This window comes from Pan troglodytes, chromosome 3 (genome assembly GCF_028858775.2).
Source record: "Pan troglodytes isolate AG18354 chromosome 3, NHGRI_mPanTro3-v2.0_pri, whole genome shotgun sequence".
Classification (NCBI taxonomy): domain Eukaryota; kingdom Metazoa; phylum Chordata; class Mammalia; order Primates; family Hominidae; genus Pan; species Pan troglodytes.
The window spans coordinates 118,781,062-118,808,794 of NC_072401.2; the positions used below are offsets into that span (position 1 = coordinate 118,781,062).

The following is a 27,733-nucleotide window of genomic DNA, read 5'->3' on the forward strand; positions in this document are numbered from 1 at the left end:
GCACTAAGAGGCAAAATGGCGGACTTTAACTGTTGACATGACCTCCTTGGAACATTCAGTCTGGTAAGGGAAAAGAATTAAACATCAAATCTTCCCTCAGGGACTCCAGATAAGAGCCCAGGCCAAAGGACACCTTGATTTTGACCTTGTCAGACCTGGAGTTGAAAAACCAGCTGCACTCTTCTAGAATTCTTACTTACAAAACTGTAAGTCAATACATTTGTTCTACTTTGCTAGTTTTGTGGTACTTTGTTACTGCAGCAATAGAAAACTAATAAATATACGAACTTAAATATTTATTCTTTATATCTTAGATTGAATGTTCAGCTACATAGTGACAATTATTCCATAAAAATAAATATTGATTCATAATATATTTTTTTATTTAGGATACCCCTAAAGTGAGTTCGGCTTTGCATCGAGGAATGGATAGGATGATATGAAAACGCTAAGACTAATATCTTGTGCTTAAAATTCTTAATGTGATTTTTGTTAAATATTTACTCTTTAGTGATTTCTCCATTTGATAACTTTGCAAAATTTTTCGCTTTAAAAAATGGGTAATCTAGAAATATTTTATTTCCTCTCAAATGGATTATGCAGATATTTTCCAATACTAGGCAAGCATAGAAGTAAAAACCATTATGATGAAGAATAAGTACACAAAATAGTTTGTTTATTATGAGTCATTAATTTTGACTTTGTATAACATAAGAAGATCAGAAAAAAATTGCAGTGACCTTTGTTAAACACTAACTTTGATCTTAAAATTTTTAACTCCATGCTCTCTCGAATAATAAGAAATGTGTAAATATATATCTTATGTTCTGGCTTAACTAAATTCCTTATTTTCTTCTCATCAATAAGTACTGTCTTTTACCTTTTTAAAGTGAATGAAATTACAGAATAAAAATTTAAATAAAATATTCAGTAAGTTAGTGTGTATTTCTTACTAGAAAACTCTAAATATCATGAAGGACTTATTTTAATTTTTACTTATTTTCTCATTGAACACAAACTACAAATATAACCGTAAATTTTTACTTTGGATTCTTAAACCTTCAGGACTTGCTATGATCCTTCGTCTTTAGTATTTAAACTTTCTTTGTGGGCATGAGCTGAGAGAAATGTAAAAAAATAATAATAAACTTTGTCCATATAGAAAAGGGAAACACACACACACACACCCGCACACACAAAATCTCTAAGCTCTTGAGAAAATAACAATTTCCCCTGGACTTCATGAAAGAAACAGATGGACAGACCCTTAGGCTCAGGGTGGAAGTGATGGTAGGAAGCTGGGTGTGTGTATTAGGTGAGCTGAGCTTGATAAATCCTCTAGCTCTGCCTCCCAGGCTTTGAAACACTATTGAAATATCTGCAGCATTTTTCTGTTTCTATTTTTAACAAGAAATAGAAATTCCAATTTGAAAAATAGGTCAAACCAATTTGGGTAAATAACAAAATGTTAGACTTCTCTACCCATACTAAGCTACTGAAAGTAACCCCATGAATCAGAAAAAAAAAAAATCCTTTAAATTCTATAAGCAAATTAAAACTATGTAACTTATTCTGTTAACATATCATACAAGAATTGAAAGGAATAAGTAAACATTATTAGTTATGTGGTTATTTTTTTACTATATGCCAAAATATTATTTTTATAGTAATAAAAATTTATATTATAATACACTGACAAATTGATCAATGCAACATAGAAGAGAGTCAAAAACCTGATATAAATTATAAATGATATAGTACTTGAAGAAATAATATATATTTAATATCATAAAGAAATTAAAAATCATTGACATATGCTTACTTTATATTTGAATGAAAGGCATATTTTTAACCTTTAAAAAAGTTATTATTTGATAGTAAGTACTGATATAACTACTATTGGTCCTACTATTACTCTGACTATATTTTCCATAAATATTACAAATTAGGTCTAGTGAACTAATAGATACACGACATGTGGGAAAATATCTGTGCTTCAATAAAAACTATGCATTATTTATGGCACATTTCACATTACATTATTTTGATTCTATAAGCTTCTTTGCAACTCTGTTAAGTGGTAGATAATTAATAGAAATGCAAAATAATTCTTGTCTATAGACATGAAACTGAATTGTTCCATGGAGAGAGAATCCTCTCACTCTTAATACTCAAGAATGAGTTTTGGATCTGTTTGAAAATTCTTGCCAGTGTTCCTGATACATAATTGTGAGGAAACTGTGAAGTGCAATAACTGATTCAAAGGAGAACCCCAAACCTACACACATTTGACCCAGCAATCCCATTAGCAATCCAAAGGAATATAGATTGTTCAACCATAAGGACACATGGATTCATAAGTTAATCACAGCACTATTCGCAATAGCAGAGACATGCAATCAACCTAAATGCCCATCAGTGGTAGACTGGATAGAGAAAATGTGGTACATATACACCATGGAATACTATGCAGCCAAAATAAAGAATAAGATAATGTCTTTTGCAACAACATGGATGAAGCTGAAGACCATTATCCTCAGTGAACTAATTCAGGAACAGAAAACCCAACACCATCTGTTCTCACTTATAAGCATAAATTAAACACAGAGTACATATAGACACAAAGAAAGGAACAATAGACAGCAGTGCCTACTTTAGGATGGAGGATGGGTAGGAGGGTGAGGATAAAAAATCTACCTATCTCGAGACTAGCCTGACCAACACGGAGAAACCCCTTCTCTACTAAAAATACAAAATTACCCAGGTGTGGTGGCGCATGCCTATGATCCCCGCTACTCTGGAGGCTGAGGCAGAAGAATCGCTTGAACCTGGGAGGCAGAAGTTGCGGTGAGCCGAGATGGCACCATTGCACTCCAGCCTGGGCAACAAGAGCAAGACTCAGTCTCAAAAAAAAAAAAAAAAAAAAAAAAAATATATATATATATATATATATCTACCTATCAGACACTATGCTTATTATCTGGGTGATGAAATAGTATGGATGCCAACTCCCCACATCATGCTATTTAACTGTAGAACCAATCTGTACCTGTACCCTTGACACTAAAAAAAAAAAAAAATTAATTAAAAAAAAGTAGTGGATGTTTAGTCAGTTCCATATTTTGTGTTATACTGGGACAGGCTCAAATCCATGACAAAGAGAATCTCTAAAGAGTAACTTTAAAGGTTATGTAAATTTCTGAAGTTGGGCCATCTTATTATTTTCTGTTAACATATCAACATATTTTTAAAATGGTTAAAAAATGGTACATTTGTATAGGACACTTAACCACAAATGCAGCTTGCAGGACGGGAAGTTACACTGGTTGAGTCAATGAATGAGTGGTGAGTGAATTTGAAGGCCTAGAACATTATTGTATATAGCTGTAGACTTTATAAACACTGTGTACTTAGGCTCCACTACATGTATTTAAAATACTTTTTCTTTCTTCAACAATTAGTTAGCTTACTGTAACGTTTTAATGTCATTTTTATACCTCTTGTAATCTATCATCTCTCACCTTCACACACACATAAAAATCCTTCACTTCTCTAACCCTTATTATGTCTGTTACTGACGAAGAGTCAGGAAGAGCCTTGATCATCAATTAAAAATGACTTGAAAATGTTAGTAGTTGAAAAAATGGCACCTCCTTCTTTAAAAGGCCAGAAGATGATCCTTTAATTTCAGGTATCTTATTCACTATTTGAGAAGAGGCAAATGTTTGCTTTGCTTACTAAGTAAATTTACCCATCCCTTCCAATCTGTGGCATAAACTTAGTGACTACTTCCAATGCAGATAAAAAGAAAAAAAAATGAGAAAGGAGGAGAACCAAAAAAAGTAGTTTTCGAAATAGTTGAACATGTTTTCATAGAAATAATAAAAACACATTGAATATCCAGCTCTCTAATATGAGTTGATTCTAGTTCTCTTCTCCTCAGCCTCGTGAGGCAGTCAACTTTGCTACTGGCAGCCAGGAGTCTCCTAGGAGCTTCAATAGCTCAATACATCCAGAAAAACAGAGAAAGGGAGAAAGAGTGGGAGGGAGGAGAGGTTAGAGAGAGAGAGGGAAGTTTCTGAATCAAAGAGCAGAGGTGAGATATATTTCTGTCTTCTTTAAGATTGTATTTAGTTGTCATTTTTCTGGTGCCCCTTAACTCTGTATTCAGAACCCCTTTTCCCCAGAGCCAACCATCAAACCCCCAAATAATATGCTAACTTTTCCTCTAACTTGTTTGTGTAAAAACTGGCTTTAAAGAAATTATCTGGCCTACCTTGTTTGACTGTTTGTCATAAGACTCCCATTCCAGAGAGGGTACTGTCCATACCCAGAAGGAAGGAATTCATGCTCAAGAGAGGCCAAGAGACTCTAGACACACAGGTTGTGCTGGGTTTCCCCACTCAGTCTATTAGCATTAGATCATGTTTTTTGCCCAGTAGTTTTTCTACATGGCTGTGCATACCTAAGCATAAAAATGGGCAATATTCCCTTTACCTTTGAGTCTATATTCTGAAGCCTCCTGTGTTATATAAAACTATGATCAAATACATTTTTATGTATTTTTTCCTATTAATTTCCTCTTGTCAGTGATTTTTAGTGAACCTTGAAGGTGAGAAGGGAAAATTTTTCTTTGGTCCATACAAAAGTAATTTTATCTTTTTTCTTATACATTAAAGACACATTCATAGAAATCATTTCAGTATTAGAGCTATATCATTCTAAAATAGATGATATTAAGACATGTTTTTAGAAACATATTTAAATAGAATTTAATATACTTTAAAAGCATACATAGATGTCATCACATAACCGTTTTTTTCTGCCTTGTTAATTAGTGAAAAAGGAGAAAAATAATTAATTATAAATGTAAAAATTTGATTTTAAAATTTAAGACAAAGTTCAATTTATGAATAACCATTTTGTTTTGTATTTGTTTTAATCATATATGTGTGTGTGTATGTGTGTGTATATATATGTGTGTGTATATATATATATATACAGTCATATATCACCTGCTGATGAGAATTTTCTTTTGACATGAAGCTGAAGCTATAGAACTGAAGTTGCAAGTTCTCTCTGTGTTTCATGTGTCTGTAATTGAGAAAATTTTACTTTTTATTAAGAGTGTGAAATATTTTCCTATTTCTGCAGAATATTAAAAATTCATTAAGCTATCCTACAAAATAAAAAATATGTTTTGATTGGTTTGCATAAGTTAAAAAACACAATACTTAAGAATGTGCAATACTTAATATTGCATATTTTATTTTGTACCTTTAATTCATACTTTTTATGGCTGAAGAGTGTTCCATTGTGTGGGTATAACACAATGTATTCATTCACTAACCTCTTGATGGACATTTGCATGGTATACAGGATTTGGCCATTACAAATGAAACTGCTATATGAATATTCATGTAAAAGTTTTTCTACTAAATAATGCTTTCCTTTCTTGTAGGTAAATAGCTAAGAGTAGAATGTCTGGGTTGTATGGTTGGTGTATGTTTAACTTTTAAAGAAATTGCCATTTCCTAAAATAGTTGTACTAGTTTACAATTTCACCATCACTGTATAACAGTTTCAGTTATTTCATATCTTCACCAAAACTATGTTCTTTCTTTTGACTTTTAGACATTCTTATGGGTGTGTAACATTATGTAATTGAAAGGTTTATTGTCATTTCTCTGAAGACAAATGATTTCAAGGATGCTTTCAAGGGCCTGTATGCCAACTATACTTCATTGATGGGGTGGTCTAACTTGTTTTTTGTTTTTTTTTTTATTTTTTAACAGAGTTTTGAAAGTTGTTTGTAGATAATAAAGCCTTTTTAAAGGTTTTGTAATTTGCAGTTATTTTCTCCAAGTGTATTGTTTCTCTGTTCATTCTCTTACAAGTGATTTCTGAAAAACAAGAGTTCTTAATTTTGACAAAGTGAAATTTGTTAACATACACTGTATGAATTATTTATGTAGTATTATATGTAAGAAAATTTTGTCTAACACAAGGTCACAATAATTTCATTCATTTTTTCTAGATGCTTAATTATTTTGATTTTTAAATTTAGTTCTATAATTCATTTTGGGTTAATTTTTAATATTATGTGTTATTGGTCAAAGTTCACTATTTTTAATATGAGCATTAAATTGGTCCAGCATCATTTGTTAAGATTTATTTTGTCCAGTGAATTATTTTTGAATCTTTGCCAACAATCAATTAACCTTATATGTATGGGTCTACTTCTGAACTATCAAGGCTGTTCCACTGACTGATTGATTTTTTACTTTATTGTTGCCAATACCAAACTGTCTTGTTTACTGAAATTTTATTATAATTCTTGAGTTCAGGTAACGGGACTCATTTCACTCCATTTTTTGTTTTCAAAATTGTTCTTTGGAACAAATATTTGGCAAAAAAATATTCTAGATGACTTCCTTTTCCATATAAATTTTAGAACAAACTTGTGAATTTCTATAAAAATGCATGCTGGGACTTTGATTGGTAGGTATTGCATTGATAGATCAACTTGTGGTGATATTGTTCCACTTATTTAAGCCTTCGTTAATTTTTTAAAACAGTGTATCATAATTTTCAAAGTATGGGTCTTGTACATCTTTTGTCATATTTATACCAAAATTTTTGTATATTATAATGCTTTAAAATGGTACCTTTTAAAAAATTTCAATTGTACATTGACATAAAATAAAATTTACTGTGTATATTGATCTTGTATCCTACTACCTTAAAAAACCTTCTTATTATTTCTAGTATCTTTTTGTAGATTCCAAAAAAATGTTGTGTAGATGACTTGCATGACTAAAGATGCTTTTATTTCTCCTTGTTTAAACTAAATTATTTTGTTTTTTTTCTTGTCTTATTCTACTGAATAAAACCTCAAGTGCAATGTTGAATAGAAATAGTAAGAAAAAAAAACTTTGCCTTTTCCTAGTGTGAGGTTGAAAGCATCGGTCTTTAACCTTTAAATGTGCAAAAGATGTTAGTCTCTGATATGCTAATGAATATGGGTATTATTATTTAATATTTTAACTTTTATTTTAGGTTCAGGGGTATACATGCAGGTTTGTTTTATAGATAAACTCATGACTTGGGTGTTTGGTGTACAGTTTGCTTAATCCCCCAGGTACTAAGCATAGTACCCAATAGTTTTGTTTTTGTTTTTTTCCTGAAGCGCTCCCTCCTCCCACTCTCCACCCTCAAGTAGGCCCCAGTTTCTGTTGCTCTCCACTTTCTGTCTATGTGTTCTCATTATTTACGTCCCACTTATAAGTGAGAACATTCAGTATTTGCTTTTCTGTTCCTGAATTAGTTTGCTAAGAATAATGGCCTCCAGTTCCACCCATGTTCCTGCAAAGGATATGATCTCGTTCTTTTGAACATAGATATCAAACTGGTTGAGCGTCATCTGTTGAAAAGACATCTCTCCACTGAATTTCTTTGAACCTTAATCATGGAAATTATGGAAAAATATTTTTAATATTATAATTGGTCTGATTTTTTAAGCCAATATTTAAAAGTCAAATGTCATGAAAAAATTCAGATCACTGCTGTTAAAAACAAGTGTTAAAATAGCAAGCCCACCTAAATACAAAAGGTTCCAGGTGGGGCATGCATCCTTCTGATTGCCTAGTTATTATCACTCTTTATTGTCTCTTGATAATAATGGCAAGAACCAGTTTTTATTTCACATCATGCCTTATTTTCTTAGAGTAGAATAACATTTTTAGAGACATATTTTTAACATAGAGTTCTTTCCAAAATAGAAACTTGAGACTAACAGACTGTAAAGATTTGACATTTCAGTAGAATTGGGAGATGTAATTTTTTGTTGTTGAAAGAAACAATAGTTCTACATATTCAATATGCAAATAATTCTGTGTAATTTCTTTTTACTGTAGTAGGAATACTTAACATGAGAGCTACCCTCTATAATTTTTAAGTACACAATACAGTATTGTTAACCCTAGGCATAACTGAAAGTATACCCATTGACCCACTCTCCATTTCCCCTCCTGCCCCACCTGCTCCTGGTAACTACTATCCTACTCTCTATTTCTGTGAATTAGACTATTTTGTATATCTCATATAACTGAGATCATGTGGTGTTTATCTTTCTCTAACTAGCTTATTTCACTTAGCGTGATGTCCTGCAGGTTCACCCATTTTCTCATGTATGACAGGATTTCCTTCTTTCTAAAGGATAAATAATATTCCCTTGTTTGTATATACCACATTTTATATACTCAGTAATCCATCAATTGACATTTAGGTTTTTCCACATCTTGGCTATTGTGCATAATGCCGAAATGAACATGGGAGTGTATATATCTTTTCAAGATCCTCATTTTAATTCTTTTATACATACTGAGTATATACTCACATGTGAGATTGCTGGATCATATGATAGTTCTATTTTCAATTTTTTGAGGACTCTCCATATTGTTTTTCACAGTGGCTACACCATTTTACATTCCCACCTACACTATACAAGAGTTCCAAATTCTTACATCTTTGCCAATACTTTCCTTTTTTTCTTTTTGATAATAGCCATCCTAAAAAGTGTAAGATAATATCTCATTGTGGGTTTTATTTGCATTTCTCTGATCATTACTGATGCTGAGCATATTTTTATATACCTATTGGCTATTTGTATATCTTCATTTGAAAAATGCCTATTCACATCATTTATCCATTTTTTAAAAAGATTTTTTTTGTTTTTTTTTTGTTTGTTTGTTTTTGCTATTGAGTTGTATAAATTCCCAATATATTTTAGATATTTACACCTTATCAGATATATGGTTTGGAACTATTTACCCCTTATCAGATATATGGTTTGGAACTATTATATTTTCTCCCATTCTGTAGGTTGCCTCTTCACTATGTTTATTATTTTCTTGACTATGCAGAAGCTTTTTGGTTCAAAAAACTCCCACTTGTTTGTTTTTGCTTTTGTTGCTTGTGCTTTGGTGTCAAAATAGAAAAAAAAATCATTGCCAAAACCAATTTATCTTCTTTTCCTGATACTTCCATAATACATGAATTGGCTTCTTTGTGGTTTCCCATAAATCTTTTAAGCTTTTGTTACTCTTTGTTACTTTATTTTATTTTATTTTTATTCCTCTGATGTATAATTTCAAATGACCTTTCTTAGACTTCACTAATTCTTTCTTCTCTTTGATTAAGTCTGTTGTTGAACCCCTCTGGTTAATATTTTAGTTTGTTGTATTTTTAGCTCCCAAATTGGTTTGTTCCTCTTTTACAGTTTTTTTGTCTCCTTATCAATATTTTCATTTTGTTCAAGTGTTTTCTTATTTCATTTAGTTGCTTATCTGTGTTATCTTGTTACTCACTGAGATTCACTAAGATGATTGTTTTGAATTCTTTGTCAATTAATTCATGAGTATCCATTTCTTTAGATTGGTTATTGGAGATTTATTTTGTTCCTTTGATTGTATTATATTTTCTTATTTTTCATGTTCCTTGTATCTTTGTGTCAATTTCTGTGCATTTGAAATAGAAAGCCACTTCTCACAGTCTTTACTGACAGGGAAAGATGTTTACCATTCAGCTTTGCTAGGGATTCTGGGAATCTCTAGAACCCTTTTTATAGATAGGTCTTGTCTGGATTTGTGCACGTGGATTTATAATGAGAGATTTTCTAGTTGTTTTTGGTTCTCCTCCTCCTCCTCCTTTTCCTCCTTCTCTTCCTCCTTTTCTTCTAAAACCTCTAATCTCTTATTCCCTCTAATGTCTGACCAAAGCACTGCTGTCTGAGACATTGGAGGCATACTGTACTCCTCTTCTTCCCTCCCTGTGGAGAAGCCTTAAGTTATATGCCTTCATCCAGTCTTGCAGAGTTGTGTCTAATGCAGCAAGATGCCTGCCTGTTTTCTTTGTTCCTAGCTGTCTCCAGGCATCCAAACTATGCCTGTTCCATCAGTACTAAGGGTGAGGTGAGAGAGAAAGTAGTTCCTTGGATAACACACCAAATGGCCAGAATGTTGAAGGCATATTTCACTCCTCTTCTTTCTTCCTTGTCGAGAAGCCTCAGGTTCTGCACCTTCTCCGCTTTCTTGCACAGCCATGTTGGATGCAGTAAGCCACCCACTCCTTTCCTCTCTCCTTAGCTGTTATTGGACATCCAAACTATGCCAATTCCATCAGCACTCCAGATGAGGCAAGACAGAAGCCAGTCCCTCCCTCGGGCAGACTACAAAAAGCCTGGAGACATTAGATGCATACTTCCCTCTCTCTTTTTCCTTCAGGGAGATGTTACAAGACAAGATGATTTCACTGGGAGCTGAGTTTTGCCAGATTTGGGGAAATACTGATGCAGGTAAAGCGAAATTTCTCTTCTTACCAATTTCAATGTAGCTGTTATTAATTTTGTGGTTGTCCAGGCTACTGCAACTTCTTAACAAAATTCTGGACTTCTTAAAAGGGTATTTTGGTTTGTATATTATTTTTAAATCAGTTTTTCTGTGAGGGGTAAAGCCTGAGACTTCTTATTCTGCTGTCTTTCTTATGTTCTTCACAAAATAATCTTAATCAACATATTTTATTTACTATGCTTTTCTTCTTATTTAGTTTAAAACTTCTTTTTGTCCTTTATATTTTTTATTTCTTGTTTTCATATGTAAATGATCTACTTAAAGCCTATTAATGCGTTAGAGCTAATGAATGTTGTATGCAAATAAAATATATTATTATATGCATCTGCTTTTTATTTTTTTTATTCTTAGGATGTCTGACATTTTCAAGTAAATTTTTTCCCTAAAATCACATGTAAAATCAAGGCATAGAAATACAATAGTAGTATGCAAATTATTTATAAATATAATAAGAAATGGGTAACAAAAAGAAAAGAATAAGTATAAGCAATAAATTAAGTAAACTCTAATGACTACGAGATAGAAAAATTTATTCTAATTATAATTCTCTAATTATAATGTTTTGCTAAAGATAATGCTATTAGAATTATAAAAGCTGAAATCAGTAGCACATAATGTTAATAAATTATTTTGTTTAAACCCCAGAACATCATTTATTTAAGGCTGATACTCATGGATAGAAGAGTCAAAGTGAGAATATATGCACCCTTCTATATGGATTCTGCAGAAAGATATGCTTGGGTCATGACTCAGGTGAATTTCCTATGAAACTTTGTCTTTGGTAAAGCATCCCATTCTTGGCTGTTCCATATATATATATATGGTAAGTTTGGGAGTGGCCTTGCTAGTAAAGAATAAATTATTTACTTGGTTCTAGCTATTTACAAAGTTGCTGGTGACTAATTGCTGGAAAGAAGCTGGGACGTTCTGTGGCCCCTCCATTTTATATCCCCTCCCTTTGGTTCTCTAGGAAATTGAGTTCAGGAAAGCTACCAGGAATAAAACTCTTACTTTTTATGCATGTGTATTTTTTTTCCAGACAATTTGGAGAGAATTCCCTGAAACATTCACTGTACAACTCTACTTTCTTGAATACTTACTATAATTAAAGTTCATTTCTGATTTACATAAAGACCAATCAGCATGCTAGAGAATTTCCGCTTCAGGTAGTTATTCAAGAAAACAGTACTATGGAAGCTTTACCATCTTCACTTTGTGGATTTCATATCTATTTCTACCTGGAAAAGAAGAGAGAGATAGAGTACAAAATTGCAAAAGGGGTTTTTATAGGCAATGACTTCAAGTGTAGCATATTACTTCTACCTACATTCCATTGTCTGGATGTGGAATTCACTCATATGTGTACACTTAACAGCAAGAAAGATAGAGCTAGTTCCCTTAAGAAAAGAGAGAGGTATTCACTCAATAGCTCGATAATCTCTGCCACAATGAAAGTAAGATATGCATTACAAAGTTGTTCTATTCTCTTTTCAAATAACTCTCATTTTAAATTGGTTGCTGAGACATTTCCTTGGAGCATAGTAACAGTTTCTTACTCACTCAACATAATTTCCATAATGCAAATGAAAAAAAAAACTGGTAAATATAGGTTATAGTGTTACTTGTTAAAAGTGTTTTCCACATACAAAATTTTATTTGCATATGGTGTCCTTTGAAAAAGAAGCACTTAAGATTTTTTAATCTCTTAAAGTTAGGCATTTAAATCTAGTTAAATTCAAATTGTGATATATTTTGTATAACATCTTCAAAATTTATATCAGTATAAAACAAGTTCAGTAAAAATCTACTGCATACACACCACCTTAGGTCTACTCTATACAAGAAATGACACAAAAAATTCTTCTAGAGTTTGAAACGATCAGAAAGATTTTTGTTTTCAATCACACGCAGAGGGTTTAAATAATGAAAAAACCATGCTGTAATTTTTTATAATGTTTCTGAAACAATAACAGCAAAAACACAATTTAAGAAGAAAGAAGAGAAAAAATTATTAACAACTAACAATAACAAATAAGAAATTAAGAAATACATTCATTTAAAATTTAGTTATTTGGAGTGCTTAACATAAACTACAGTTCATGAACTTTTACCTACCTAGACATGGTTTATAATATTCTTTAATTATCAAAATATGTTTCAAAAATGTATTACTTATACAAATATGAGCTATCAGTTGATGAGTAAGACAGACACTTGTAGCTAAAAAAATTCATGTAAAAAGCATATGCATTTCCATATATTAAACAGTGAAAGGCGTAACAGGAACTTTGCCACTTTACATGAAACATTTTGTTTCTAAACTTTTGAAAAGATTGAATTGGGAGATACAATTCAAGTTGAGATTTGGTTGGGGACACAGCCAAACCATATCAATAACTTTATGTAAATTATTTATATTGATCATTCTTTTGTATCCAAATATATAAACACATAAGTAATATATGTTCTGTCCAGGTTTTGTGTGTGTGTGTGATATTCACTGTAAAAACCTGGTAGAGATTGAGAGGCAAAAATCCCAAGAGTGTGAGGAACCACCTATGACTGTCTCCCTGGAGTTTTTAAGTCTCAGAGTTGTCCACACTGAACCTACAACAATTCATAAATCATAGTTCATGTTTTTCCACATAGGCATGGGGTTCTTTGGACATTGCTGCTCTGGTATGTTGTGATTATCTGTATTCACCTCTTGCTGTCTCCAATTTAGAGGACAGCTGTTTGACCTGTCACCTCACTGCTCTTATGGTCTAAGAAAACTCATTAATTTATCAATGTCTTCAGTTTTTTACTTTTTGGACAGATTGATGACTTCCATGCTTCTTACATGCTGGACTGAAAACTGAAAGCCATATGTATGTTTTCAGAGGATAACTCTTTGTGAAATTATTTAACAAGTACGACCTACTGTCTGTGTAAATATCGCATGTATTTACTTTATACAGTCTTCCTTACTCACAGTGAAAATCTAAAATATTTATGGTGCTCTATATCAATTCATCACTTCTGTCAGTAAGACAGAAAGTGAGAAAGAGAGAGAAATGAAGACACATAGGCACGCACACACACACACATGCACTCACACTCACAGAAATAGTTAGAAAGGTTGAGAAATGGTAAATGTATCTAAAACCCAGTACATTTGACCAGTTTCTAGGAAATAAAGATAAAAAATTAAACTTACAAACAATTTTTATATATACATATATGTGTGTGTGTGTGTGTGTATATATATATATATGTTTGTACATATATGTTTAAAAGTATAGCCGGTTACATAATTTAAATACCTAATAGATTCCACTGCATTTCTTTTTAGGGACAGAAACAGTGATCTTCCTAAAAATTGGATATATTATACCCATTGAAAATTTGACTCTAACTTATACCTCAACCTCAATTTTTTTTTTTTACTCCTCACACAAAATTCTACAGAGAATTTCTCACCATTACCCAAAATTGCAATACCCTTCTATAATTACGTAGCTTAGAAAACATTCTTTTAACTTTTACAGTAACCTCCAATCCCTCATTTTTCTTGCAAACTCCTACTCACCTCTCCAGGCCAAGATCATTTGTCATTCCTTTCTCATAATCAGCTTCCACAACCATGCTTTAATTTACCTCGTTTTTAACCCTTAACAAATTGTTAAAACACGGTGTATTAAACACATTGCTTAATAAACTCAAGTTGTAATCTTTAACACATTGATTTATTTTGTTTCTGTGTATGATTTAACAAGTATTCTCTGAGACCTTAAAGGTAAAAAAACATTTTATTCATCCTCAGATTTATATATAAGATGCAGAATCAGTGAATGTTAATTGTTAGAAAATGACTTTAATACTGTATTTTATTTTAAACAGCAGCTCTTCATACAAAAGAAGTGAATTTAATAGATACATTAAATAAAAATTAAATTAGTTATTGTCTAGACTTCTTTATGTATTCCCATCATGTTTAGTACAATGATAATCTATGATTGTCATCATCATCCTTGTCATTTCCATGGGTATATTTCCACAGGTATATGGTCTTTGTGGGTGAAAATACAGTTATATCATAGTGTCTTTTTTTTACAAGTTATTCTCGGTGTTTCAAAGTTGTAGAGTGAATTGGAAAATCCTTCCCTGAGCACTAATTACACTACATTCATATATTCAGTACATCAAAAAGCACATTACATTTTAATTCTTCATTTGCATGTCTATTTCTCTACTGGATTAAATTTATTCAAATAAAGACAGTGTCTTTTTTTTCTTTAATTCTCAGAAACTACCTGGAATAATGTAATCACTCATAAAATGATTTTTAAATGAATGAACTCATGAATAAGTAAATGAATGAATATTCTTGAATTACCTCTCAAGATTTCCATTTTGAGTCACTAAACTTACATGCTAAAGAAAATGTAGTTCCAAAAGGTCACTTTAAAGAACATTATAAGACTATAGCAAAGACATTTACTATGAAAAAAAGTCTTTTTTTGAGAAAATAATGTTGAGTTTTAAAAGTGTTATTTACCCATGTAAAAATTATGGCTTTTTATTTTATGTGTATGTGTGTATGTGCATGTGTTGGGAGAGAGAGACAGAAAAACAGATAAAGAGATTATTGAAATAGATAGAAAGACATTGAGACCAGAATTTTAAAACTCAATAAAATACAGAGTGACTAAGAGGAAAAGCGAGGGTGAAGGTTGTAATGCTGTATACAGATGACATGGGAATTTAAACAAAGGCCAAGGGGAGTTCACAGAAAAATAACATTACCACAAATGGATGTTTTTGAGAAGGAGGAAAATGTCTGCTAAGGCAAGGAGATTTTGCATAGATTCTGGAAAGAGCATGAGGACACAGAATAATTTTTTTTTCTGTGTTCACCATAGAATGGGGCTTCAGAGAACAATAGATATTCAGATGGAGATAGCAAATTCAGGACTGAAAAGTCAGTGAGATGAAAATTTAATCAATAGAGGAATCATAGTACTTGAAAGGATACCTAATTGGAGATTATTTTATTTGTGAGAAGAATGATAGGGATTAATGGAATTGTACAATCAATGAGTGTTAATGTTTCATCTGCATGAACATATGGCCAGAAAATGTTGAAGACAGATGCTATTAACAAGTCTGCAATGTCTGCTAATGGTAGCAAATAGAATCATGTTGCAGTGTTTTTTTATTTTCCCTGAAGGTATTTCTCCCCAGATGGTTTGGGTAGGGTTCCAAATAGATCTTAAAATTAAACGTGTGCTGATAAAAATTGCATCACATTTTAAAGTTCTCATTTAGGTATTTTCAGCCATTAGTAACCTTTTATCAAGAACAGTGTTCAGACATGATATGGTTCAAGTTTTACTTCTATTTATCTTCCACAAAAACTGTTTAGAAAAACTAGATATTTAAGTATGACACACTTCTGCCGACAGAAATTTATAACTACTAATGCTAATCCAATGAACATCGACAATTGCTTACAAACATTATTTTATTATTCTTTATATTACTACATGAAAGAAGCCAGTCTAAAGAAAAACTACATGCTACATGATACTAATATGACTTTCATGAAAAAACAAAATTATAGAGATGGTAAACAGATTGAGAGTTGCCAGTGTTTAAGGGTTGGAGCGGGAGGCAGTTAAATAACTGAAACACAGGGAATCTTTAGGATAATGTAATTATTGTGTTTGATACATAATGGTAAATTAAAAGCATTAAGTATTTTTCAAAACACATAAAATTTTACAGCACAATGAGTACACTTTAATATATGCAATTAAAAAAAAATTAAGTAGTCGGTGGAACCGAAATGGAATTCAAAATTTGTCCAGAGAAACTAAATGTAATATAACTGTATGAAATTAATAGAATGAGGGATAAGGTGTTGATGTTAGTAGCTTTGAAAGTGAATAGAATGTATAAGACTAAAGGCAATGGGAGCTTTAGATAAGCACTGTATGCTAGTTAATAAAACTATTCCCTATAAGGGTACAGGTCAACAATTTTACAAACATTCTACATATATAGAGGCATTGGTCAGTTTAGCAAATGGATGGCAGATGTTGGAAGCCATGTTTTTTACATTTAGAATGGGAAGTTACAAATAATCAATGGGCAGTGACTAGAATGATAATCTATGTGGTAATAGATTAGATACATCATTATAAATTCATGTTTAATTTAATATACACATAGTTACATATAGAAATATTTATAGATGTTTGTATATACGCAGGTTTGCACATACATACGTGTGTGTGTGTGTGTGTGTGTGTGTGTGTGTGTGTGTGTGTGTATGCTTTTGCTCTGGTAGCTGAGGTCTAGAAGGAACATTACCCAAATAGCAACAAACACACTTAGTTGCCAGTTCTTGGTTTCTAATAACATTATTCAATTAAAGGAATCTGTACACCTTGGAGAAAAGCTGAATCTAGCACTGGATTGGAAATAGGCAAGATGAGATTGGAGCATCTTGTATGCCCGAAATTAGGCTCAGGAAAGGAAAAAAAAAAGAAACATCATACACACACACACACATGAGGATCTCAGTATGTCAAAAGAATACAGGGACCTAACAAATGCATTCCAAATGAGCAAAGTTGGAACAATTTAAACAGCAAGAAAATTATACATTCAATTATAGCCATAAAATAAAATAAATATATTTGTGTGTATCATGATATAAATAAATGAATGAATACATAAATAATTGGGGGAGAACAGACTATTATGCAGAAGAATTCCAATAATCTGCGATTAGTAGATAAAGCATAACTTTCTACTCTTTAAGTGTGGGCTGCACATAAAGGCTTCTTTCTAAAAGATACACTACAGAAAGAGAAAGAAAGAGTAGAATTATAGCAGAGAAATTTACAAACACTACTTTAACTCAGATAATCAACATTAACATGAATAATTATTAGTCATATTGATAGTGTGTAACCCTGATATGATGTAATGAGAATGGCACTTTACTTCGTTTGTCCTCCTCCTCAAAACATATTTCTCCAGTCTAATTATCAGAAAAATATCAGACAAATGTCACTTGAGGTATGTATTAGAAAATATCTGATCAGTAATTCTCAAAACTGTCAGGGTAATCAAAAATAAGAAAAGTCTAAGACGTTATGACAACCACAAAAAGTCTAAGGAGGCATGACTACTAAATGTAAGGTGATATCCTGGTGAGAGCTCACATAAAAAGTGCATTAAATAAAAGTGGAAAATTTGAATAAAATATAGACTTTCGGGGCCGGAGTGGTGGCTCACACCAGCACTTTGGGAGGCCTAGGTGGGTGGATCATAAGGTCAAAAGTTCGAGATCAGTCTGGCCAACATAGTGAAACCTCGTCTCTACTAAAAATACAGAAAATTAGCCGGGTGTGGTCATGTGCACCTGTAACCTCAGCTACTCAGGAGGCTGAGGCAGGAGAATCACGTGAACCCAAGGTTCACAGAGGTTGCAGTGAGCCGAGATCATGCCATTGCACTCCAGCTCCAGTGATAGTGCAAGACTCCACCGCAAACAAACAAAATATATAGACTTTTTGTTAATAATAATGTATCAATAGTCATTTGTAAATTGTGACAAATGGATCTATCTATTTTAAGATGTTAATAATAGGGATGTGTTAGTAGATGTTAATAACACTGGAGTAAACTATACCAGAGCTCTCTGTAGTCACTTCACCATAATTCTATAAATCTAAACTTGTTTTAAATTTAAACAAATTAAATTAGTTATCCTTCTATACAACATACACAAAATTAATTTTTGATGTTTTGTAGACATAAATGGGAAAGTTAAAACACTATTGTATTTAGAAGTGTGCATTTAGAAGTAAACATAAGAAAATATTTTTACAACCTTTCAGTAAGAAAAGACTTAGTAAATGGTACAACAGGAAGCACTAACAATAAATGAAAAACATTGATAAATTATAGTACATTACAATTCTGTTAATCAAAAGAAAAGATAAAGAGAATAAACAGGCAAGCCACCAAGTGTGAGAAGGAAATGTAAACAGGCTATATAAATACCTTTCAAAAATTAATAAGAAAAAGATATATGACTCAATAGAAAAATGAGGAGAAACTGATAGGTACATCCCACATGAGTGTACTCAAATGGCAAATAAGCATGTGAAAATGTATTCCTTATTGTGGAATGCAAATTAGGACAAAAATAAAATACTGTTATAACCAACTAGAATGGTCAAAGTGAAAAAAGATGAATAATACCTAGTATTGGAGAGAATATGGGGCATTTGGAATTCTCATACATAATGGTTGGTAAAATAAATGACACAAACACTTTAGAAAACTATTTGTCAGTAACAATCAAAGATGAAAATGTCCACACTATATGATACAAAATTATTTTCATTTTATATGTAATAGAAATGTACAGCTATTAGCATAAAAAGTCATAACAAGGCATTCATAGCAGAAGTATTCCAATGTACAAAAAATTAGGTATTAATGATCTAAAATGGATAAATGCACTCTGGTATATGCATATAATTCAATATTATACAGCAATAAAAATGAGCAAATTATTGCTATATGCAGCAACATAGGTCAAACTCACACACAAAAAAAATGTTAAAAGAAAGAAGCCAGACATAAAAGAGTAAGTTTTTTATGAATCTAATAGAGGAAAAAATTGCCAGAGGGGGCAAAAAAGGGTACTTATTGTGCCATTTATACATTATTCTCTTTCTAAGTGCTGGTTATGGGCTTTATTCATATGTGAAATTCATTGAGATATACCTTCACACAATTTATAGTCTACAAAGACATTAAATATTAATTATATGGTATTTAGAACAGAATAATATTAAAAATCCTGTACAGTACTTTGTAAAAACTTAAGAGTTTTGAGCACAAGCTTTTAAAAGAAAATAAAGATCAAATATATATGAGTTATTTTCAAACAATATGAGAAAATGTTAACATAATAGCTAAATAAAATATAAGGAAAACATTTTCAATAAGGACACATACAGTTCTTCAACTCTGATTTTTTTCCTCAATGAATATATTAGTTTATTTTATATTAGTTTCCTATCTGCTGTAACAAATTTCAACCAAGTTAGTTGCTTAATATAACACAAATTTATTATTTTAAATTTCTGGAAGCCAGGCATTTTAAATGGCTTTTGCTAGGCTTCAACGTGTCCAGACGTATTCCTTCTGAATGCTCTAGGGAGAATCCATTCTCTAGTCTTCAGCTTCTGGAAGCCACTATTTCTTGCCACAGGGCATCTTCCTTCATCTTTAAAGCCAGAAGTTTATCATCTTCTCATCTCTCTCCAACTCTGACCCTTCTCTTATGAGGATTCTTGTGATTACATTGAGCCCACTCAGATTATCCAGGGTAATCTCATTTCAAGATATTTAACTTAATCATATTTTGGGATCCTTTTTGTCTGCCTTGTAAGGTATCATATTCACAGGTCTCCTGGATTAGGATGTGGACATCTTTGGGCAACCATTATTCTGCTTACCACAGTGAATAAAATATATAAATCAAATAAGCAAACTATTGAAATTAAATGAAGCAAAGAAATTAATTTATGTCTTCATTATAATATTTTTTCAAATATTTGTAATGTTGTAATAATTATTAGGTAAATTAAACATTGGACTCTGTTTAGTGTTAGGCTGAAATTCTTCCTGGATTTCTTATGTTCCTGCATGGTCTGGGCATTCTGAGCAAAAGGAATTGCAAGAATATTTGTATTACAGACACCTTGAAAACTAAAGAGTCTCTCCTTTTAGATAGAGGCCCCAAGAATAATTTGGAAATGGAAAGCTTTCTTCTTCTCTTCCTGGAAACACTTGCTTATTTTCTGGGGTAATAATTCTAGCAGTTGGAGAGTGAAGAAACAATGTAAGTTGTGAGCTAACATCTCAAATCCTAAATGGTTTAGAATTTAACATTTACATTTTTATCATTAGTCCTTGATATTATCTCTATTGTGTTTTCCTATCATGCAATTAAAACAGATGAGGACCTTCTTCAGAAAATTATTCTGGAGAATTGTTATGTAAAAATATTTTATACATTTTTACACTTGAGATGTTATTCCAAGACCATGAACTCCCCAAATTTTTATTACAAATAAACTTTTGTTTCTTATACAAAGGTAAAGCGCTCAGTGACATTTCTAATTTGGGATACAGCAGTTCAGTCATCCTCTCCCTAAGCAGATACTTACATTTTAGAATTAATTTAGACGTGCTTTAGACATTTTATATTCTAAAACAAAAAAAGAAATTGTATTTTGACTTCAGTAATCAATAAATATGAATTAAATATTCTTCTCAACCCCGAACGTGGCCAATTTTATAACGCGATTCTACTATTTTTATTTTTTATTTTTCAGTGCTCTGTGAGTGTATCAATATCTAGCTAGACATCTATCAATCTAATATATCTATACCTACGTATCTGTTTCTAATAGTTTAACTATTTCTTTTTCAAAATTATCATTACTTTTATTTGTTGATAATATATTTTGAAATGTCAAGTGAAATTAGAAAGTGATATTTTAATTTTTGAAAAAATGAATTACAAAATAATTTTAATATACAGTTATAACTATTTCTCACATTGTCAATTTTTCCCCCTTCTATTACTACTTGACTTATTCAAAACTTTATAACATTTCTCCTAATTCATGGCAACAGTTTCTATCTGGTATCCCCGCTTCCAGTCTTAATTCATTAAATTCATTACTCATTTAGCTATCAGAATTGTCTCCGTTTTTCAATTTTTAAATTTTCAATTATTAAAATAAATTTTATTGCATAAATTTGAGTTTTTCAACATGATGTTATGGTATACATATTGATTGTAAAATGGTTACTACACTGAAACAGATTAACATCTATCATCTCATAATTTCTTTTTTGGTGACAAGAGTGTCTTAAATCTACTTATCCAAAAAAAAAAGTACCATATAATTTTATTAACATTAGTGCTCATCTTATACATTAGTTATCTACCCTTGTTCTTTCTACATATCTGCTATTTTGTATCCTTTGGCCATGTACTCCCATTTTTCTCACTCTTAGCCTTCCCCACAGTGGTGAGCACCATTTCATTTTCAGATAAATATTAATAAGAATAATTTGCACACTTTACTAAAAACTATAATTTTTTTCAAACAAATATTCCATTTATCTTTATAACAAAAAAAGTACCATTTAGAAAAAAATATTAAAATTATAAAGTGTGATGCTTTACATTATACTGACTTCAAATTAAATTATTTAAATTAGTATCTGTTTCATGTCAAGTAGAAAAATACTGTATGAAAACCAGAGAAAAAACACAGGAAAGCCGGTGTGCTATTACTAAGGATTCTAAACATATTATGCTAAGTGAAGAAAATTTTAAAATAACATGAGATTTCTAAAGAATATAATAGCAATATTTTATAGTATAGTATAATTTATATATTTCTGCATAAAAATGGCCATTTATTTAGCCATTTACTATTCTATGTAAGAAAATAGTATATTTTTTTCTGAAAAAGGTAAGCCATTTATTTTTTCAGTTTAGTGTTATAAATGACTTTTTTTCGCCATAATTAAATGAATGTATTTTTTAACACAATTAATGTGCCTGCATCAGCCTCTAGTTTAATTGCTAACTTTATAATGCACAATCATAATGTGACTGAAAATTTACTGCTTCATACATGTTTATGAATGAAGTAATCAGATTCACATATATGCAGATTTAAATCAGAGTAATTGTAACAATTTTTAAAAATGAAATCGATTAACTCCTCTTTTCATATTGCCAGTCTTTCTTCCATCTGTGCAAAAAAAAAAAAAATGAATTGGTGTCATAAATCTAGAGGCAGCCAAAAATACAAGCCCACATATAACATCCTACTTATGCAAATAGTGCATCTGCTGCTATATGAGCAGGCCAAAGAATATTTCCAACTAGACTCATACACCCACAATACTGTGAGAATTAAATCAATCAAAACCACATTCTACTAGAAATATATATTTAAAAACTTAAAATATTCATGCAATATAATTATGTACAACCTGCTTATGAAGTTGTTTTAATTACCCAGCACACATGAATGCCAAATTATATTTGACCTTTCAATAGCTGATTGTCTCCAAAAAAACCTTTCCCCAAAAAGCCTATCAGTAGAATTTTGTTTTTTGAAAATGTTTTAACATATTAAATATCTTACTATATTAAAACCTTTCCATATTTAACTCCCAAAATTGTAAATTAAATCCAGTAATAAAATATGAGCTTTTTCTTATATTTAAATATTTTATAGTATAAATTTATCTTTTTTGTACATAAGAAAATCTTGGTTATAAATGTACCATGTTTTATTTTAATTTTTATAAACAATGTTATAAGCAATATTTAAGGTATAAATATAAATAGGGCTTCTTTGTTTTAAAATTTATTTTACATGTTATCACAACCACAGTAGGAAGAAAAAAAATTAAGTTTTTAATTTTTTTTAATCAAGTGGCAAAAAAGAAACACTCATTCAGTAAATGATATGGTCTAAACTCAAATCAAAGTTTTCTGAATTCAGAAGTAAGGGTAAACTATGCGGTATGAAGCCTCTACATACATTTTCTTCTATATTCAGTGTTTGCAAATTTGCTTATGCACTTACTTAATAACAACAAACTGATTACAGTCTACCAAAATAAGTAATAAATTTTTCATAGGGTAATCAGATTCTAGTGCTTACTTGGCCATGAGCACGGTTCAGTAGCAAACCATAATAATAATCACAAAATTATATAATTTATAAAATCCCATTGATGCCGACTTTCTTTGTTTTTTTATGAGACAGAGACTCGCTCTGTTGCCCAGGCTGGAGTTTAGTGGCGTGATCTTGGCTCACTGCGAGCTCCACCTCCCGGGTTCACGCCATTCTCCTGCCTCAGCCTCCCATGTAGTGAGTAGCTGGTACTCCATGCGTGTGCCATCACACCCGGCTAATTTTTTGTATTTTTAGTAGAGACGGGGTTTCACCATATTGGCCAGGCTGATCTCGAACTCCTGACCTCAGGTGATCCACCCATCTCGGCCTCCCAAATTTCTGAGATTACAAGTGTGAGCCACCACACCCGGCCCTGACTCTCTTTTAGAAACTTATTTATATTTCTCTATACATAGTTATAAGATTGTTTACTATGATTGTTCTTAACCTAAGAGCATAACAATTTGACATCAATAACTGTGACAAGAGGTACAGTAGAAAATGCTGTAAGGGTAAGGCAGTGGAAGTAGGTATACTTTGAAAAATGTACAGGGAGCAGAGAGAAGGGTAGTTTGCCCCTCCACTCCAAACTAGGATGTATTTCCATATATTGTTTCCAACAGTTAAAATTACTTCTCTAAAATAAACTGCAAATAAACAGCAAGTAAGTGCCAAAATGCTGAATATTTTTCTGAGGTTTATAATTTTTATATTTAAATGTTAGATACCTATTTTTTATGTAGCTAATGCTTTTCGGGGTTCAAAATTCAAAAGTTACACCATGGTATATTGTGGAAAACCCTCTTCTCAGTTCCTTCACACAGGTATCTTATTGTACCTAAAGGCAAACAATTTTATTAAGTTTTTTAAAAGAAATAGAATTCTGGAGATATACATATCCAAGTGAGTGCATTTCTTTCTTTTCCTTCTTTTTATTATACAAATGGTATAATATAGTTCAATATTGGGAATATTTTTCATTTTTATAACTTGGCATTTATCTTATAAATCAATTGGAATGAATATATAAATACATCCATCATCACTATTGCTTATTTATACAGATCCATAGGAGCTGTATGTATGATATATGATGCCCAAGAGCTTCGTTTTCAGTTCATGCAAAAGCTAGTTGCAAAAGCCAGAAACTACAGATGATGTATTCATCTGAGTCAAAATCATCTCTTCACTAAGCTATTCAAATAGGCTCTTATTGTTTCTCCATCTTTGCTCCTAAGAAAATCCTCATTCCTAGTCAGTCATTTAGAATTCTAAAACAATCATGTCACTTCTATGCTTCAAGTCATAGCATGGTTTCTCATTTTTTCTGCTTACAACTTCCATCTCATCATTTTGTCCTCTCTCTCCAACCTGCAGCCACAAAGACTATATTTATACTTAGTTGTTACATATTAAGCCTCTACTAGTGTGTCGTGTTCTGTTTTAGATGCTTGGGTCACCGAAGAACATACACACAAAAACGGCTCTACTTTTAATGATGCATATATTCATATGGAGAAAGACAATAATAATCTAATATAAAGATGATTTGTCGGATGGTAAGTGCTAAGGATGAGAATAAAGAGGGTAAGAGACGTATTGTTCACAGGTTGTCAAAGGAAATTCATGTAGGCTCTGAGGCTGAGCATTCTAGGCTGAAAACAAAGCAGAACAAAGATTCTGAGACAGAAACATGTTTTGTTTAATAAAGAAGTAGAGCCCACTGAATTTAGAAAGAGACTGTGGGTTGGTATGGGGACAAAGATGAAAGTAGGGAGCATATTAGGATGATACTGATGGAAAAAAAAAACTGGTGAAAACAGTGGTGTCATGGATGCGCACAAGCAGTGAAGTGAGTGAAATACGATTGTGTTTGTTGATGGTTGCATTTGCTAATGTGGGAGGTGTAAGAAATGACGGAGTAAAGATGACATGAAGATTCTGAACCTGAACACATATAAGTTCCAGCAATTAAAGCAACATAGAAAGACGATGCTTTTTGGTTTTAGTTTTATTTTTTAAGGGGGAGTAGTTCAGGAGCAGAGTTCAGTATTAGATGGCTATTAATTATTTAAATAGAGTCAAAAAGAAAGTTAAGTACATGAGAAGAAATTTGATGGAGAGATCTGAGGTGTAATTATGATTTTGGAAATCCTCAGAATAGAGATGGCATTTAATGGCATGGGACTGGATGTTTCTGTTTTGTGCTTAATACGGGTGTTGGCCTTTTTACAGGGTATATTTCTTCCTCTTAAAGTGTACCTTCCCTGGAGCTTCAGCCTAATGCCTGAGGTCCTCAGTGAGGTCCCTCCATTCTTCCTATCTAAGCTGAAACTTCAACATCTTCAGGAGTGTGTGACACCTGGTATGTCTGCTCAGTTCTGAGCTCTGTAGCGACTCCACTGTTGTGTTTCGGAAAACTTGTCATGTGCATATGAATAATTTAATCTTAGATTATTAAATTATTGACTTTAATACCGCATGTTTAACTAATATAATTAACATCAGAATATCATCTAAGATTTGTCTTCTTAAAAATCAAGTTTTACCAGAATCTTAATATAAATTATAAAATTAATGATTTTATTGGGACAGTTTTAGAGATCTGATACTTATTTGTAATTTGCAAATATTCTAAGATGTTGGTCATTAGAGAACATATATGAATAAGTGCATGTGGTAGTTAGGAGAGTGGAAATGAATACAAACTATTAATGAGTTGTTGCAGAATATTCTGACCTTACTGAATAAACACGCAATACATATGTGCACACATTCATAGAATCAGAAAGTCATGAAAAGGCTGAATGTAAAACAAAGAGCATGAGAGACCCATGTTCTTAAATTCTATTAGTACTAAAACTTCCAGTTAACATTGTAGAAACATATATATTAGAGAATTATGAATAAACACAGTCCTTGATATATGCACAATCTGAGTTGATCAAAGGACACTGGCAGAAACATTAAAAAATTAACTGTGTAAGATATTTCACTGCAATTTTATAAATTTCTTCAGTACAGTAGTAGTGTTTTCCTACTCATTACAGGATCTGGGACCATCTGTTTTTAAAATAATACCTTGCACATAATGGGAGATCTTTACATAAAGTTTGAATAAATTAAGGAAGAATTAATTAGCAAGTCCATTCCTTCTATATGTCATTTAAACAATTTTTTATTCATCAAAACATACTACTTCAAGCTAATATTAGATGGTTTATATTCATGAAACCATGGGCTATTACTTAATTCCTAAAATTTAACTGCAAAAAATCATTGATTTATACACTATACAAGGTAATATTCTGATTCATTCTCTGGAACAAATTGCAACTTAATTGAAAATAGTATGAAAGCTAATAAGTATAATTCAAGTGAAAAGCCTTAAATTCTGTAAGAATTAAGAACCTTTGGTAATTAATATACCAAACTTTTGGTATTTGAAAGTGAAAAGATGTATTCCTTTAAGAAAAATAATAAAGTTGTCAAGATGAGGAAGAATTAAACGTACGTAATATTGGGCCCTAATAGATGAGTGATGATAACAGAAAGTAACGTCAGACAAGACAACAGAACAGTATGGGGTGTTTTCAGGGAGTATTATTTAATCAACCTGGCGTTCTAATGATAGTGACTATGATTTAGCAACCTTACTTTGCCCTAATGTGAGTGGCTTATTAGAAGAGGCTCAGGTCAGAAGTGGGATACTAGTGAGCAAGCTGCTGCTAGAGGTGATGAGGCAAGAAACAGGATTTTAACAACATTAGAGATCTCGTTAATTCAAACTAATGGAAAAAATTGCAGTAACATAAAATGTAAATCTCTCCAACTTTTAAATTTATAATTGGCAGAGAAGGAGAAGCTATTGAAGATCTTGATGCTTTGAAACTGTATGAGAGGTGTTGTTATCAAAAGAACTAGCTAGGAGAAAAAAGAAAATATACGTTGATGATAGCTGTTGGATTTAGTTCTGGTTTAAAGTATTTAGACATGAATCTGATCCTGGATTTCAAAAGGACCTTTACTGAAAATGTCAAGTGATATTAAGATGCATAAGATTGAACAGTACAGCATCTTCTTTCAATAATTTGATTTACTCACCCTTATTTAAAGAATTGAATCTTTCTGTTCTCAAGCCTCCTTTTCACCAATTAATTTGATTCAGGACAAAAAGTGGTGTTTGATATTTTCAACTTTAAATTAAGTCAATTTTCCTGCATGCTTAAATATTCTGTTATCTTGAATTCTAATGAAGGACCTATAACTACGTATTTAATATTTGGTAAATTTATACAGATGTAACATATTATTGAAATAAGATTGTATAAACTAAACAAGAAAATAGACTGAAAATATTGTCTCAAAAAGAACAATTCTTGCTATGCTTTTCTTGTATTTATATTTTATTCATGTAAGCTGTTTTCTATCCTGGAAATATCATCCTCCTACTCTCCACCTTCTTTTCACCCTTCACTCTTGTCTTCCAATGCTCAGCTAAAATTAAACTCCTCAAACAGGCTTTCAAAGCTC

At 31.6% G+C, this 27,733-nt stretch overlaps 1 long non-coding RNA gene across 4 annotated transcripts; it reads left to right on the forward strand.

The window, feature by feature from the left end:
• LOC112208961 (uncharacterized) lies at window positions 1-27,733 on the forward strand. Of its 4 annotated transcripts, XR_002943560.3 has the most exons (5): window positions 6-206; window positions 10,284-10,354; window positions 11,055-11,162; window positions 24,648-24,759; window positions 25,436-27,131. It is a non-coding gene; the product is annotated as an uncharacterized LOC112208961 (long non-coding RNA). The 4 variants fall into 4 exon arrangements; XR_008547599.2 differs by lacking the exons at window positions 24,648-24,759; window positions 25,436-27,131 and adding an exon at window positions 11,449-14,126 and having other exon boundaries at window positions 1-206; XR_010156678.1 differs by lacking the exon at window positions 24,648-24,759 and having other exon boundaries at window positions 11,055-11,232; window positions 25,436-27,733.